This window comes from Oncorhynchus mykiss, chromosome 22 (assembly GCF_013265735.2).
Source record: "Oncorhynchus mykiss isolate Arlee chromosome 22, USDA_OmykA_1.1, whole genome shotgun sequence".
Classification (NCBI taxonomy): Eukaryota; Metazoa; Chordata; class Actinopteri; order Salmoniformes; family Salmonidae; genus Oncorhynchus; species Oncorhynchus mykiss.
In genome coordinates, this window is record NC_048586.1 from 1 (window position 1) to 12,916 (window position 12,916).

Here is a 12,916-nt window from a genome sequence, read left to right on the forward strand (position 1 = left end):
CCACCCACCCAACCACCCACCGTTTCCCTGGAAACAAACAGGCAGGTGTTTTTTGGAAAAAGTCGCTAATGCGTCTTTAAGTCACTATCCTGGCCCATCTCTGTCAATTTCTCTTGAAACAAGATACCGGGCTCTGCAAGAAGCAAAGCCGCTCCAAAAATACGTTGAACTCGTAAGTGTTCCTCTCCACGGAAGTCTTTAGTAAAAGGCGAAAGGCTTGTGCGTAATGAAGAGAAACCAGAGTCATATGGAAGTCAAGAGGTCGGGGCCCGAGACACACTCTGTGCACTCTAGGCAGGGTTCCCGCGGGTGCTCCCGGAACCCACTCTTCCAAGTTTTCGAGGGCTGTCTGTGGATAAAAAGAAAGGTCACAGACACAGAGGCACAGAGGCACAGAGAGAGAGAGAGAGAGAGAGAGAGAGAGAGAGAGAGAGAGAGAGAGAGAGAGAGAGAGAGAGAGAGAGAGAGAGAGAGAGAGAGAGACACACACACACAATCCTGGCCCCAAATTTTTTTTTTTTTTTTTTTTTTTTTTTTTTTTTTTTAAGTAAAATGGCGGGAAACGGGGGACCCCATTGAAGAGCGCTTCGCCTTTCTTTCAGTTTGAATGTTTCTTTCCTTCTCTTCTTCTGCTAGCCAGCTAGCTAGCTAGCTAGCCAGCTGTTTACATAGCTTTGTGAATGTGCATTTTTCCTTGACAACGGGAGAAAAGTGTTGCACCGTTCCCGGAGGTACTGCAATACCGGGTCGATGCGTGGAGCGGACGGAGCAAGCCCCATTTCCGACTCCCTGTTCGAAAAATCCATTTAATATGTAGTCCCCCGATGGGGGACGTATCAGATATTAAACTGATAAGAACAGATACTACACTTGATCTGAGCCAAAAGGCCGAGAAGCGATAACCCACAAATGGAACCCTGAAACCGCCGGACCCCCGGGGGTCTCGACAGACCTCAGCGGGTGGGTTGGCAAAAGCCAGCTCCTCTCTCCCTCCAACCCCCACTCACTCACTCACTCAACCACCCACCCAACCACCCACCGTTTCCCTGGAAACAAACAGGCAGGTGTTTTTTGGAAAAAGTCGCTAATGCGTCTTTAAGTCACTATCCTGGCCCATCTCTGTCAATTTCTCTTGAAACAAGATACCGGGCTCTGCAAGAAGCAAAGCCGCTCCAAAAATACGTTGAACTCGTAAGTGTTCCTCTCCACGGAAGTCTTTAGTAAAAGGCGAAAGGCTTGTGCGTAATGAAGAGAAACCAGAGTCATATGGAAGTCAAGAGGTCGGGGCCCGAGACACACTCTGTGCACTCTAGGCAGGGTTCCCGCGGGTGCTCCCGGAACCCACTCTTCCAAGTTTTCGAGGGCTGTCTGTGGATAAAAAGAAAGGTCACAGACACAGAGGCACAGAGGCACAGAGAGAGAGAGAGAGAGAGAGAGAGAGAGAGAGAGAGAGAGAGAGAGAGAGAGAGAGAGAGAGAGAGAGAGAGAGAGAGAGACACACACACACAATCCTGGCCCCAAATTTTTTTTTTTTTTTTTTTTTTTTTTTTTTTTTAAGTAAAATGGCGGGAAACGGGGGACCCCATTGAAGAGCGCTTCGCCTTTCTTTCAGTTTGAATGTTTCTTTCCTTCTCTTCTTCTGCTAGCCAGCTAGCTAGCTAGCTAGCCAGCTGTTTACATAGCTTTGTGAATGTGCATTTTTCCTTGACAACGGGAGAAAAGTGTTGCACCGTTCCCGGAGGTACTGCAATACCGGGTCGATGCGTGGAGCGGACGGAGCAAGCCCCATTTCCGACTCCCTGTTCGAAAAATCCATTTAATATGTAGTCCCCCGATGGGGGACGTATCAGATATTAAACTGATAAGAACAGATACTACACTTGATCTGAGCCAAAAGGCCGAGAAGCGATAACCCACAAATGGAACCCTGAAACCGCCGGACCCCCGGGGGTCTCGACAGACCTCAGCGGGTGGGTTGGCAAAAGCCAGCTCCTCTCTCCCTCCAACCCCCACTCACTCACTCACTCAACCACCCACCCAACCACCCACCGTTTCCCTGGAAACAAACAGGCAGGTGTTTTTTGGAAAAAGTCGCTAATGCGTCTTTAAGTCACTATCCTGGCCCATCTCTGTCAATTTCTCTTGAAACAAGATACCGGGCTCTGCAAGAAGCAAAGCCGCTCCAAAAATACGTTGAACTCGTAAGTGTTCCTCTCCACGGAAGTCTTTAGTAAAAGGCGAAAGGCTTGTGCGTAATGAAGAGAAACCAGAGTCATATGGAAGTCAAGAGGTCGGGGCCCGAGACACACTCTGTGCACTCTAGGCAGGGTTCCCGCGGGTGCTCCCGGAACCCACTCTTCCAAGTTTTCGAGGGCTGTCTGTGGATAAAAAGAAAGGTCACAGACACAGAGGCACAGAGGCACAGAGAGAGAGAGAGAGAGAGAGAGAGAGAGAGAGAGAGAGAGAGAGAGAGAGAGAGAGAGAGAGAGAGAGAGAGAGAGAGAGAGAGACACACACACACAATCCTGGCCCCAAATTTTTTTTTTTTTTTTTTTTTTTTTTTTAAGTAAAATGGCGGGAAACGGGGGACCCCATTGAAGAGCGCTTCGCCTTTCTTTCAGTTTGAATGTTTCTTTCCTTCTCTTCTTCTGCTAGCCAGCTAGCTAGCTAGCTAGCCAGCTGTTTACATAGCTTTGTGAATGTGCATTTTTCCTTGACAACGGGAGAAAAGTGTTGCACCGTTCCCGGAGGTACTGCAATACCGGGTCGATGCGTGGAGCGGACGGAGCAAGCCCCATTTCCGACTCCCTGTTCGAAAAATCCATTTAATATGTAGTCCCCCGATGGGGGACGTATCAGATATTAAACTGATAAGAACAGATACTACACTTGATCTGAGCCAAAAGGCCGAGAAGCGATAACCCACAAATGGAACCCTGAAACCGCCGGACCCCCGGGGGTCTCGACAGACCTCAGCGGGTGGGTTGGCAAAAGCCAGCTCCTCTCTCCCTCCAACCCCCACTCACTCACTCACTCAACCACCCACCCAACCACCCACCGTTTCCCTGGAAACAAACAGGCAGGTGTTTTTTGGAAAAAGTCGCTAATGCGTCTTTAAGTCACTATCCTGGCCCATCTCTGTCAATTTCTCTTGAAACAAGATACCGGGCTCTGCAAGAAGCAAAGCCGCTCCAAAAATACGTTGAACTCGTAAGTGTTCCTCTCCACGGAAGTCTTTAGTAAAAGGCGAAAGGCTTGTGCGTAATGAAGAGAAACCAGAGTCATATGGAAGTCAAGAGGTCGGGGCCCGAGACACACTCTGTGCACTCTAGGCAGGGTTCCCGCGGGTGCTCCCGGAACCCACTCTTCCAAGTTTTCGAGGGCTGTCTGTGGATAAAAAGAAAGGTCACAGACACAGAGGCACAGAGGCACAGAGAGAGAGAGAGAGAGAGAGAGAGAGAGAGAGAGAGAGAGAGAGAGAGAGAGAGAGAGAGAGAGAGAGAGAGAGAGAGAGAGAGAGAGAGACACACACACACAATCCTGGCCCCAAATTTTTTTTTTTTTTTTTTTTTTTTTTTTTTTTAAGTAAAATGGCGGGAAACGGGGGACCCCATTGAAGAGCGCTTCGCCTTTCTTTCAGTTTGAATGTTTCTTTCCTTCTCTTCTTCTGCTAGCCAGCTAGCTAGCTAGCTAGCCAGCTGTTTACATAGCTTTGTGAATGTGCATTTTTCCTTGACAACGGGAGAAAAGTGTTGCACCGTTCCCGGAGGTACTGCAATACCGGGTCGATGCGTGGAGCGGACGGAGCAAGCCCCATTTCCGACTCCCTGTTCGAAAAATCCATTTAATATGTAGTCCCCCGATGGGGGACGTATCAGATATTAAACTGATAAGAACAGATTTTTTTTTAGAAAAATAATTTATTTACCATCAATACCATTCATTCTTTTACAAAATCATATTTCTCATTCATACTTTACAAAATCATATTTACAAAAACACCAAACAAAAACAAACCTCAGGGGAGCATCATCCCTCCCCGTCATTCCTAACCATTACCTTTCCCTATCTTTCCGCCCCTAATCTATCCCCTTATAATCTCAATCTAACACCCCTAGCCCTAAACCCCCTTTCCATCTCTCCCGTGCCGCATGTTTCCCCCACTTCCTCTCCTCCCTCTTCATCCTACCTCTTAAATCTCCTTCCACCCTCCTAAATATCCCTTCCACCCCCCAATCTCTCCCTGTCTTTACCAAATTCTGCCTGGCTTCCCACAGCCCCCGTTTAAAGAGGCTCATGAGAAGCCAGAGCAGAAATCTATCCCTATCTGTACCCCTCGCTCTCCCTACACCTCTCTCTAACCTAGCCCATGTCACCACAAAATCACCTCTTACCAAAACTATCAACACCCGTGCCCTCGCCCATACCACTCCGGCAAAGGCACAGTCCCAAAAAGCATGGCGCACAGTCTCCTCCCTGCCACAAGCAGACCTTGGGCAGGTGGGGGATCGCGCCAAGCTATGCCGGTACATGGTGGACCGTACCGGCAAACACTTGTGGAGGCTCAACCAATTCAGGTCCTTGAGCCTGTTGTCCAGGCCCCGCGCCTGCACTCCCTCCCAGACCACCGACGAAATGCCCGCTACAGGCGCAGGACTCCCTGCCTGCCTGACCTCTTCGTACAGGTGCCTGTGGTCTAAACCTACTCGGGCAACTTCAACCTCGGGGTGCGCACGCAACCACTTGGCCGCATGGCCAAAGTGCCACGGCAGCTGTTCCGCCCGAGGACCCGTGTTAGACCACACCATTACGCTTCTCGCTTGGTAGGAGAAGAACACCCGCAGGAGGTAACCGGACGGGTGTATCACCGGATGAGCCAGTTCTGTCAACACAAAGGACACAAAAATTGTGTCCAGCTTGAGGGGGATGTTAGGTACCCCCCTACCTCCCTCCCCGATGGGACAGAGCATGCGTGCCCTGGCGACCCACTCGTACCTGCCACCCCACATGAACTGAAACACCAGCCTCACTAGAGGCCTCCTCAGACAAGCCGGCAATGGGTAGATGTATGCCAAATACAATAGAGATGGCAATACATCCACCTTTAGGACCAGGACCTTACCTATAAAAGACAAAGACCTAGCCTTCCACATTGCTAGCTTCCTCTGTACCACTGCGATCCTCATGTTCCAGTTCAGCGTCGCTGAGCCAGAGGTCTCAAAATGGACCCCGAGAATCCTCAGGGCCCCCTCACAGAGAGATAGCCCCCCGGGCACATCCGTTCTACCGCGCCATCTTCCGAAAAACTTAACGGAAGACTTTGCATGGTTCAGAACCGCCCCCGACGCTCGGGTGAAATCCCCAATGATGGCAAGGGACCTTGTCAGGCACGAGTCCTTGCATAGGAGCAAGGAAGTGTCGTCGGCGTACTGCGTCATCTTAACACGCAGCCCACCGCTTCCAGGGATCAACAAGCCCTCCACCCCTGTGTCTGCCCTAATGGCAGCCCCCAGAGGCTCCATGTACAGAACGAAGAGGAGTGCCGAGAGCGGGCACCCCTGCCTGACCCCAGACGAGAGGTCAAAAACGTCACCCAAGTGACCGTTTACGCTAACTCGACACCCCGCTCCGACATATAATGTACGGATCCATCCTATATACTTCTCCCCAAACCCTAATCTACCTAATACCCTGAATAGAAAGGATCTATTCACGCGATCAAAGGCTTTCGCCTGATCAAGCGCTGCTACCATTAAAGGCAGACCTCTATCTTCAACCCAGGCGATGGAGTCCCTGATCAACTGAAGGTTCCATCTAATTGAGCGTCCCTCTACCCCGCACGTCTGATCCTCATGGACGACGTAGGGAAGTGCTGTGCGCAACCGGTCCGCTAAGACCTTTGCAAGCAACTTGTAATCTACACACAGCATGGTCAATGGCCGCCAGTTGCCAAGGTCGATTGCGTCCCCCTTCTTGTAAAGAAGTGACAGCACACCGACTACCATTGAACCCCCCGGGACACCCGTCTCGAGGATGGCCTTCAAGACTTCGAGTACCACCGGTCCAAGTATACCCCAAAACTTGAGGTAAAACTCCGCCGGCAGCCCATCCATCCCAGGCACCTTCCCTTTTCCCATCCTCCTAAGAGCGCTCTCAACCTCTTCTAGTGAGATCTGGGCCTCCATCACGTCTCTAATGTCCTCCGGCAACCGCCGGGACAAGTGTTCTAAAAACACATTTCCCTGCTCTACATCTATTTCCCTTTCCTTAAATAAACCTCGGAAATGATCAGTTGTCACCCTGACCATCTCCTCTGGTTTACTTACTACACTACCATCTTCTTTTCTAACTCCATGCATTACCTTCCTACTCTGTCTTGCCCTAACCGACTTAAAGAACATAGCGGAACAAGTCTCATTATGTTCTAAAAAGCCACTATGTGCACGCTCCAGGAAAGCTCGAGCCTTCAGCTCCTGCAGCTCCCTGAGCTGCGCCTTCAGGGCTGTGGATTTCTCCCAGTCAATCGAACCACCGAGGTTGCCTGCCTCGTACTCAAGTTCGAGCAACCTTTGGATACGATCCACCTCCCTCCTTTCCTCCCTTTTCTTCCTCTTCCCATATCCTATAATAAAGGCCCTAATCCTTACCTTTACTATATCCCACCACTCTAACACCCCCTCACACATGGGCCGGAGGCCTTCAAGCCTCCGAAACACCCCTGTGACAGCATTAACAAACACCTGCTCATCCAGTAAATCCCGATCTAGTTTCCAGTACCCCCTACCGAAGAGGCAGACTGGCGACCCCACCTGCAGGAGCACCCCGTCATGGTCCGAAAAGAAGACAGGCAACAGCCGCCCAGACAACCGGCCCAAAGACCTAGATACAAAAATATAGTCGAGCCTCCGCGCAACCCCCCTGGAGTTGCGCCATGTGGGACCGACCATTGCCGGAGTAGTGTGCAGGCCACCATCAACCAGGCCATGGCAAGCCATTAGCCCGGTGATGGCGCCTGCACTACTGTCTCCCCCTATCCCCAAATCTATATTAAAATCACCTCCTATCACTAAGTGCCTATTTGTGACACACAGGGGCGCCAGACAGTCCACCATCTCCCTCCTGTCTGCCGCCACCTGTGACCCATACACCCCAAATAACCTATATCTAATATCCCTATATGTGATGTCTACACCCAAAACTCTCCCCTGTACTACGCCAAAAGTGCTCTCTACCATAATCTCCCTATTCCCAAACAATATCCCTACCCCCGTTGAGTGCACCCCTCCTATGCCCCACAACGAATAACCCTTATCCCACTCTCTCCTAAACCTTTTGACATCCCCTCCATCCCTCAGGTGAACCTCCTGCAAAAAACAAACGTCAAAACCCACCCCTTCTAAAAAACTAAACACCGCCCTCCTCTTAACAAAATCTCTTAAACCCCTTACATTTAAACTAAACAAAATTATCATAAGATTATATTATAAACTAAACACAAAATAACCTAACTTTTCCAAAACTAAAACCCCAAACAATCCCAAACAACAGGAGGCTCACCTGATGCTCCCCTGGTCCATAACATCCGGCAGGGACGTCTTCCCCTCATCTGACGTCCCCCCGTCCTCCTCCATTACTCCAACCCAGGATGCAGGTATGGTGTTCGGCCTCGGACTGCCCTGCATCCTGGGTTCCCCACCAACACCCTCCATTTCTTCCTCCCTGAAAGCTGCCGGGCTGAGACTAGGGGACCCCACCCCCTCAAAGAGGAGTTGAGAACCCCCAGTCAAATCGTCCCGAACAACCTCCAGGGATTCACCTTCCACCAAAAGCTGTGGGGCTGAGGAAAAAAGAGAGGACAAATTCACGTTTCCCTCACCCATCCCTCGTTTGGCTACCCCCCCCCCTCCGTCCGTAACCCCCTCCCTCTCCCTCCTCTTTCCTTTCTTTTTTGGTGTAGGAGGTAGCGGGGAAACACCACCCCTCTTCCCCGCTAGCCCCTCCACCATTTCTCTCATCTCCTCTACACAGGAAACTGACATGCTGTCCCCCCACTCTCTCACACCCCCTCCCCCCTCCTCCACCTCCACAGGTCCTTCCACCGGCACCCCCTCCACCACCACTCCCTCCTCTATTATTCTCTCTCGCTCTTCCTTTCTTCCATTCTTCTCCTTTCCTTCTTCCGCTCCAGTTCCTTCTCTTCCCACTTCTCCTGTAGTCACTCCTTTCTCCTCTTCTTTTCGTTCGTCCTTATCCTCTGGGCTCACGCCCTTGGCCTGGGATTTACTTCCTTCCCCTCCTCTTCTACCCCCATCCCCTGCTCCTGCTCCCCCTCCGGCTGCAGACGCGTATGACCGCTGACGAGCCGGGCAATCACGCCACAGGTGCTGAGTGGAACCACACCCGTGGCAAGCCTTCGGCTCGTCACAGTCCCTGGCCTCGTGCTCCCCAGACCCACAAAATCGGCACTTTCTAGTGCTGCACGAGGCCAGGATATGTCCATAGGCCATACAGCGCCTGCAGAATGGGGGCTGACGTGCATAGTATAAAGTCCCCCTGTCAGCCCCCAGGGAGAACATAGCTGGGGGATGGAGGTACCCTCCCACCCCCTTAGGGTCTTCCCTGAGGAGGGCCTGAAACCCTCTCCTCCCCGTCCAAAATCCCAAAGAGTCTGTGAGGTGCCTTCCTGAGGAGACATTATCCATATATCTCCCCAGAAAGGCCCTCACCTCTTCATCTTTTACATAGGGGTTGTAAATGTTCACCGTCACCATTCTAAAGTTGTTTTTTGCCAAACTCTTGACCTCGTAGTGACCCATCGGCCCCGTGACTCCAACTTCTTTTACCTTCTTTAGCACCTCATCATGTTTACTCTCCGTGTAAAACGCAACATCGAAGACTCCCTCCAACGAGTTCCCTTGTAGGCAAAAAACTTCATTCACCTTTAGCTTCAGTATCCCAATCAAAATGGTCCTACCGAAAGTCTCACGTCCAAAAGGCTCTTTTGTCTTCTCTCTCCACGAAAACCTAATCGTGTTTGCAAGTCCAGTCCCTGGGACCGACCTATACGATGTGTTTTGCGCCATCTCCACCAGGAGGATGACGCACACGTTTCCCACACTTTTCCAAAAACAGAAAAAAAGGGTGAGATCCAAAATCCAAAAAAGTTGTACCGCCCTCCGGCCTTCGACCCTCAACTAGGCGAGCTCTGGGGCACCGCAGTACCAAGCTTGGTCCTAGCCGAAAGGCCGAGAAGCGATAACCCACAAATGGAACCCTGAAACCGCCGGACCCCCGGGGGTCTCGACAGACCTCAGCGGGTGGGTTGGCAAAAGCCAGCTCCTCTCTCCCTCCAACCCCCACTCACTCACTCACTCAACCACCCACCCAACCACCCACCGTTTCCCTGGAAACAAACAGGCAGGTGTTTTTTGGAAAAAGTCGCTAATGCGTCTTTAAGTCACTATCCTGGCCCATCTCTGTCAATTTCTCTTGAAACAAGATACCGGGCTCTGCAAGAAGCAAAGCCGCTCCAAAAATACGTTGAACTCGTAAGTGTTCCTCTCCACGGAAGTCTTTAGTAAAAGGCGAAAGGCTTGTGCGTAATGAAGAGAAACCAGAGTCATATGGAAGTCAAGAGGTCGGGGCCCGAGACACACTCTGTGCACTCTAGGCAGGGTTCCCGCGGGTGCTCCCGGAACCCACTCTTCCAAGTTTTCGAGGGCTGTCTGTGGATAAAAAGAAAGGTCACAGACACAGAGGCACAGAGGCACAGAGAGAGAGAGAGAGAGAGAGAGAGAGAGAGAGAGAGAGAGAGAGAGAGAGAGAGAGAGAGAGAGAGAGAGAGAGAGAGAGAGAGAGAGAGAGAGAGAGAGAGAGAGAGAGAGAGAGACACACACACACAATCCTGGCCCCAAATTTTTTTTTTTTTTTTTTTTTTTTTTTTTTTTTAAGTAAAATGGCGGGAAACGGGGGACCCCATTGAAGAGCGCTTCGCCTTTCTTTCAGTTTGAATGTTTCTTTCCTTCTCTTCTTCTGCTAGCCAGCTAGCTAGCTAGCTAGCCAGCTGTTTACATAGCTTTGTGAATGTGCATTTTTCCTTGACAACGGGAGAAAAGTGTTGCACCGTTCCCGGAGGTACTGCAATACCGGGTCGATGCGTGGAGCGGACGGAGCAAGCCCCATTTCCGACTCCCTGTTCGAAAAATCCATTTAATATGTAGTCCCCCGATGGGGGACGTATCAGATATTAAACTGATAAGAACAGATACTACACTTGATCTGAGCCAAAAGGCCGAGAAGCGATAACCCACAAATGGAACCCTGAAACCGCCGGACCCCCGGGGGTCTCGACAGACCTCAGCGGGTGGGTTGGCAAAAGCCAGCTCCTCTCTCCCTCCAACCCCCACTCACTCACTCACTCAACCACCCACCCAACCACCCACCGTTTCCCTGGAAACAAACAGGCAGGTGTTTTTTGGAAAAAGTCGCTAATGCGTCTTTAAGTCACTATCCTGGCCCATCTCTGTCAATTTCTCTTGAAACAAGATACCGGGCTCTGCAAGAAGCAAAGCCGCTCCAAAAATACGTTGAACTCGTAAGTGTTCCTCTCCACGGAAGTCTTTAGTAAAAGGCGAAAGGCTTGTGCGTAATGAAGAGAAACCAGAGTCATATGGAAGTCAAGAGGTCGGGGCCCGAGACACACTCTGTGCACTCTAGGCAGGGTTCCCGCGGGTGCTCCCGGAACCCACTCTTCCAAGTTTTCGAGGGCTGTCTGTGGATAAAAAGAAAGGTCACAGACACAGAGGCACAGAGGCACAGAGAGAGAGAGAGAGAGAGAGAGAGAGAGAGAGAGAGAGAGAGAGAGAGAGAGAGAGAGAGAGAGAGAGAGAGAGAGAGAGAGAGACACACACACACAATCCTGGCCCCAAATTTTTTTTTTTTTTTTTTTTTATTTTTTTTTTTAAGTAAAATGGCGGGAAACGGGGGACCCCATTGAAGAGCGCTTCGCCTTTCTTTCAGTTTGAATGTTTCTTTCCTTCTCTTCTTCTGCTAGCCAGCTAGCTAGCTAGCTAGCCAGCTGTTTACATAGCTTTGTGAATGTGCATTTTTCCTTGACAACGGGAGAAAAGTGTTGCACCGTTCCCGGAGGTACTGCAATACCGGGTCGATGCGTGGAGCGGACGGAGCAAGCCCCATTTCCGACTCCCTGTTCGAAAAATCCATTTAATATGTAGTCCCCCGATGGGGGACGTATCAGATATTAAACTGATAAGAACAGATACTACACTTGATCTGAGCCAAAAGGCCGAGAAGCGATAACCCACAAATGGAACCCTGAAACCGCCGGACCCCCGGGGGTCTCGACAGACCTCAGCGGGTGGGTTGGCAAAAGCCAGCTCCTCTCTCCCTCCAACCCCCACTCACTCACTCACTCAACCACCCACCCAACCACCCACCGTTTCCCTGGAAACAAACAGGCAGGTGTTTTTTGGAAAAAGTCGCTAATGCGTCTTTAAGTCACTATCCTGGCCCATCTCTGTCAATTTCTCTTGAAACAAGATACCGGGCTCTGCAAGAAGCAAAGCCGCTCCAAAAATACGTTGAACTCGTAAGTGTTCCTCTCCACGGAAGTCTTTAGTAAAAGGCGAAAGGCTTGTGCGTAATGAAGAGAAACCAGAGTCATATGGAAGTCAAGAGGTCGGGGCCCGAGACACACTCTGTGCACTCTAGGCAGGGTTCCCGCGGGTGCTCCCGGAACCCACTCTTCCAAGTTTTCGAGGGCTGTCTGTGGATAAAAAGAAAGGTCACAGACACAGAGGCACAGAGGCACAGAGAGAGAGAGAGAGAGAGAGAGAGAGAGAGAGAGAGAGAGAGAGAGAGAGAGAGAGAGAGAGAGAGAGAGAGAGAGAGAGAGAGAGAGAGAGAGAGAGAGAGAGAGAGAGAGAGAGAGAGAGAGAGAGACACACACACACAATCCTGGCCCCAAATTTTTTTTTTTTTTTTTTTTTTTTTTTTTTTTTTAAGTAAAATGGCGGGAAACGGGGGACCCCATTGAAGAGCGCTTCGCCTTTCTTTCAGTTTGAATGTTTCTTTCCTTCTCTTCTTCTGCTAGCCAGCTAGCTAGCTAGCTAGCCAGCTGTTTACATAGCTTTGTGAATGTGCATTTTTCCTTGACAACGGGAGAAAAGTGTTGCACCGTTCCCGGAGGTACTGCAATACCGGGTCGATGCGTGGAGCGGACGGAGCAAGCCCCATTTCCGACTCCCTGTTCGAAAAATCCATTTAATATGTAGTCCCCCGATGGGGGACGTATCAGATATTAAACTGATAAGAACAGATACTACACTTGATCTGAGCCAAAAGGCCGAGAAGCGATAACCCACAAATGGAACCCTGAAACCGCCGGACCCCCGGGGGTCTCGACAGACCTCAGCGGGTGGGTTGGCAAAAGCCAGCTCCTCTCTCCCTCCAACCCCCACTCACTCACTCACTCAACCACCCACCCAACCACCCACCGTTTCCCTGGAAACAAACAGGCAGGTGTTTTTTGGAAAAAGTCGCTAATGCGTCTTTAAGTCACTATCCTGGCCCATCTCTGTCAATTTCTCTTGAAACAAGATACCGGGCTCTGCAAGAAGCAAAGCCGCTCCAAAAATACGTTGAACTCGTAAGTGTTCCTCTCCACGGAAGTCTTTAGTAAAAGGCGAAAGGCTTGTGCGTAATGAAGAGAAACCAGAGTCATATGGAAGTCAAGAGGTCGGGGCCCGAGACACACTCTGTGCACTCTAGGCAGGGTTCCCGCGGGTGCTCCCGGAACCCACTCTTCCAAGTTTTCGAGGGCTGTCTGTGGATAAAAAGAAAGGTCACAGACACAGAGGCACAGAGGCACAGAGAGAGAGAGAGAGAGAGAGAGAGA

The 12,916-nt window shown here is 50.7% G+C and overlaps 14 non-coding genes and 1 pseudogene across 14 annotated transcripts; all 15 read right to left on the reverse strand.

The window, feature by feature from the left end:
* Window positions 1-129: 129 nt before the first annotated feature.
* LOC118943665 lies at window positions 130-246 on the reverse strand. Its single transcript, XR_005038983.1, has one exon. It is a non-coding gene; the product is annotated as a U5 spliceosomal RNA (small nuclear RNA).
* A 463-nt stretch (window positions 247-709) lies between these two features.
* On the reverse strand, window positions 710-900 carry LOC118943769. Its single transcript, XR_005039087.1, has one exon. It is a non-coding gene; the product is annotated as a U2 spliceosomal RNA (small nuclear RNA).
* A 248-nt stretch (window positions 901-1,148) lies between these two features.
* LOC118943666 lies at window positions 1,149-1,265 on the reverse strand. Its single transcript, XR_005038984.1, has one exon. It is a non-coding gene; the product is annotated as a U5 spliceosomal RNA (small nuclear RNA).
* A 454-nt stretch (window positions 1,266-1,719) lies between these two features.
* Window positions 1,720-1,910, reverse strand: LOC118943770. Its single transcript, XR_005039088.1, has one exon. It is a non-coding gene; the product is annotated as a U2 spliceosomal RNA (small nuclear RNA).
* Window positions 1,911-2,158: 248 nt separating this feature from the next.
* Window positions 2,159-2,275, reverse strand: LOC118943667. Its single transcript, XR_005038985.1, has one exon. It is a non-coding gene; the product is annotated as a U5 spliceosomal RNA (small nuclear RNA).
* Window positions 2,276-2,728: 453 nt separating this feature from the next.
* Window positions 2,729-2,919, reverse strand: LOC118943771. Its single transcript, XR_005039089.1, has one exon. It is a non-coding gene; the product is annotated as a U2 spliceosomal RNA (small nuclear RNA).
* Window positions 2,920-3,167: 248 nt separating this feature from the next.
* Window positions 3,168-3,284, reverse strand: LOC118943668. Its single transcript, XR_005038986.1, has one exon. It is a non-coding gene; the product is annotated as a U5 spliceosomal RNA (small nuclear RNA).
* A 463-nt stretch (window positions 3,285-3,747) lies between these two features.
* Window positions 3,748-3,920, reverse strand: LOC118943657 (annotated as a pseudogene).
* Window positions 3,921-9,505: 5,585 nt separating this feature from the next.
* Window positions 9,506-9,622, reverse strand: LOC118943669. Its single transcript, XR_005038987.1, has one exon. It is a non-coding gene; the product is annotated as a U5 spliceosomal RNA (small nuclear RNA).
* A 490-nt stretch (window positions 9,623-10,112) lies between these two features.
* Window positions 10,113-10,303, reverse strand: LOC118943647. The gene has a single exon (XR_005038973.1). It is a non-coding gene; the product is annotated as a U2 spliceosomal RNA (small nuclear RNA).
* A 248-nt stretch (window positions 10,304-10,551) lies between these two features.
* On the reverse strand, window positions 10,552-10,668 carry LOC118943670. Its single transcript, XR_005038988.1, has one exon. It is a non-coding gene; the product is annotated as a U5 spliceosomal RNA (small nuclear RNA).
* Window positions 10,669-11,126: 458 nt separating this feature from the next.
* LOC118943648 lies at window positions 11,127-11,317 on the reverse strand. Its single transcript, XR_005038974.1, has one exon. It is a non-coding gene; the product is annotated as a U2 spliceosomal RNA (small nuclear RNA).
* A 248-nt stretch (window positions 11,318-11,565) lies between these two features.
* Window positions 11,566-11,682, reverse strand: LOC118943671. Its single transcript, XR_005038989.1, has one exon. It is a non-coding gene; the product is annotated as a U5 spliceosomal RNA (small nuclear RNA).
* A 503-nt stretch (window positions 11,683-12,185) lies between these two features.
* Window positions 12,186-12,376, reverse strand: LOC118943649. Its single transcript, XR_005038975.1, has one exon. It is a non-coding gene; the product is annotated as a U2 spliceosomal RNA (small nuclear RNA).
* A 248-nt stretch (window positions 12,377-12,624) lies between these two features.
* On the reverse strand, window positions 12,625-12,741 carry LOC118943672. The gene has a single exon (XR_005038990.1). It is a non-coding gene; the product is annotated as a U5 spliceosomal RNA (small nuclear RNA).
* Between the last annotated feature and the right edge of the window lie 175 nt (window positions 12,742-12,916).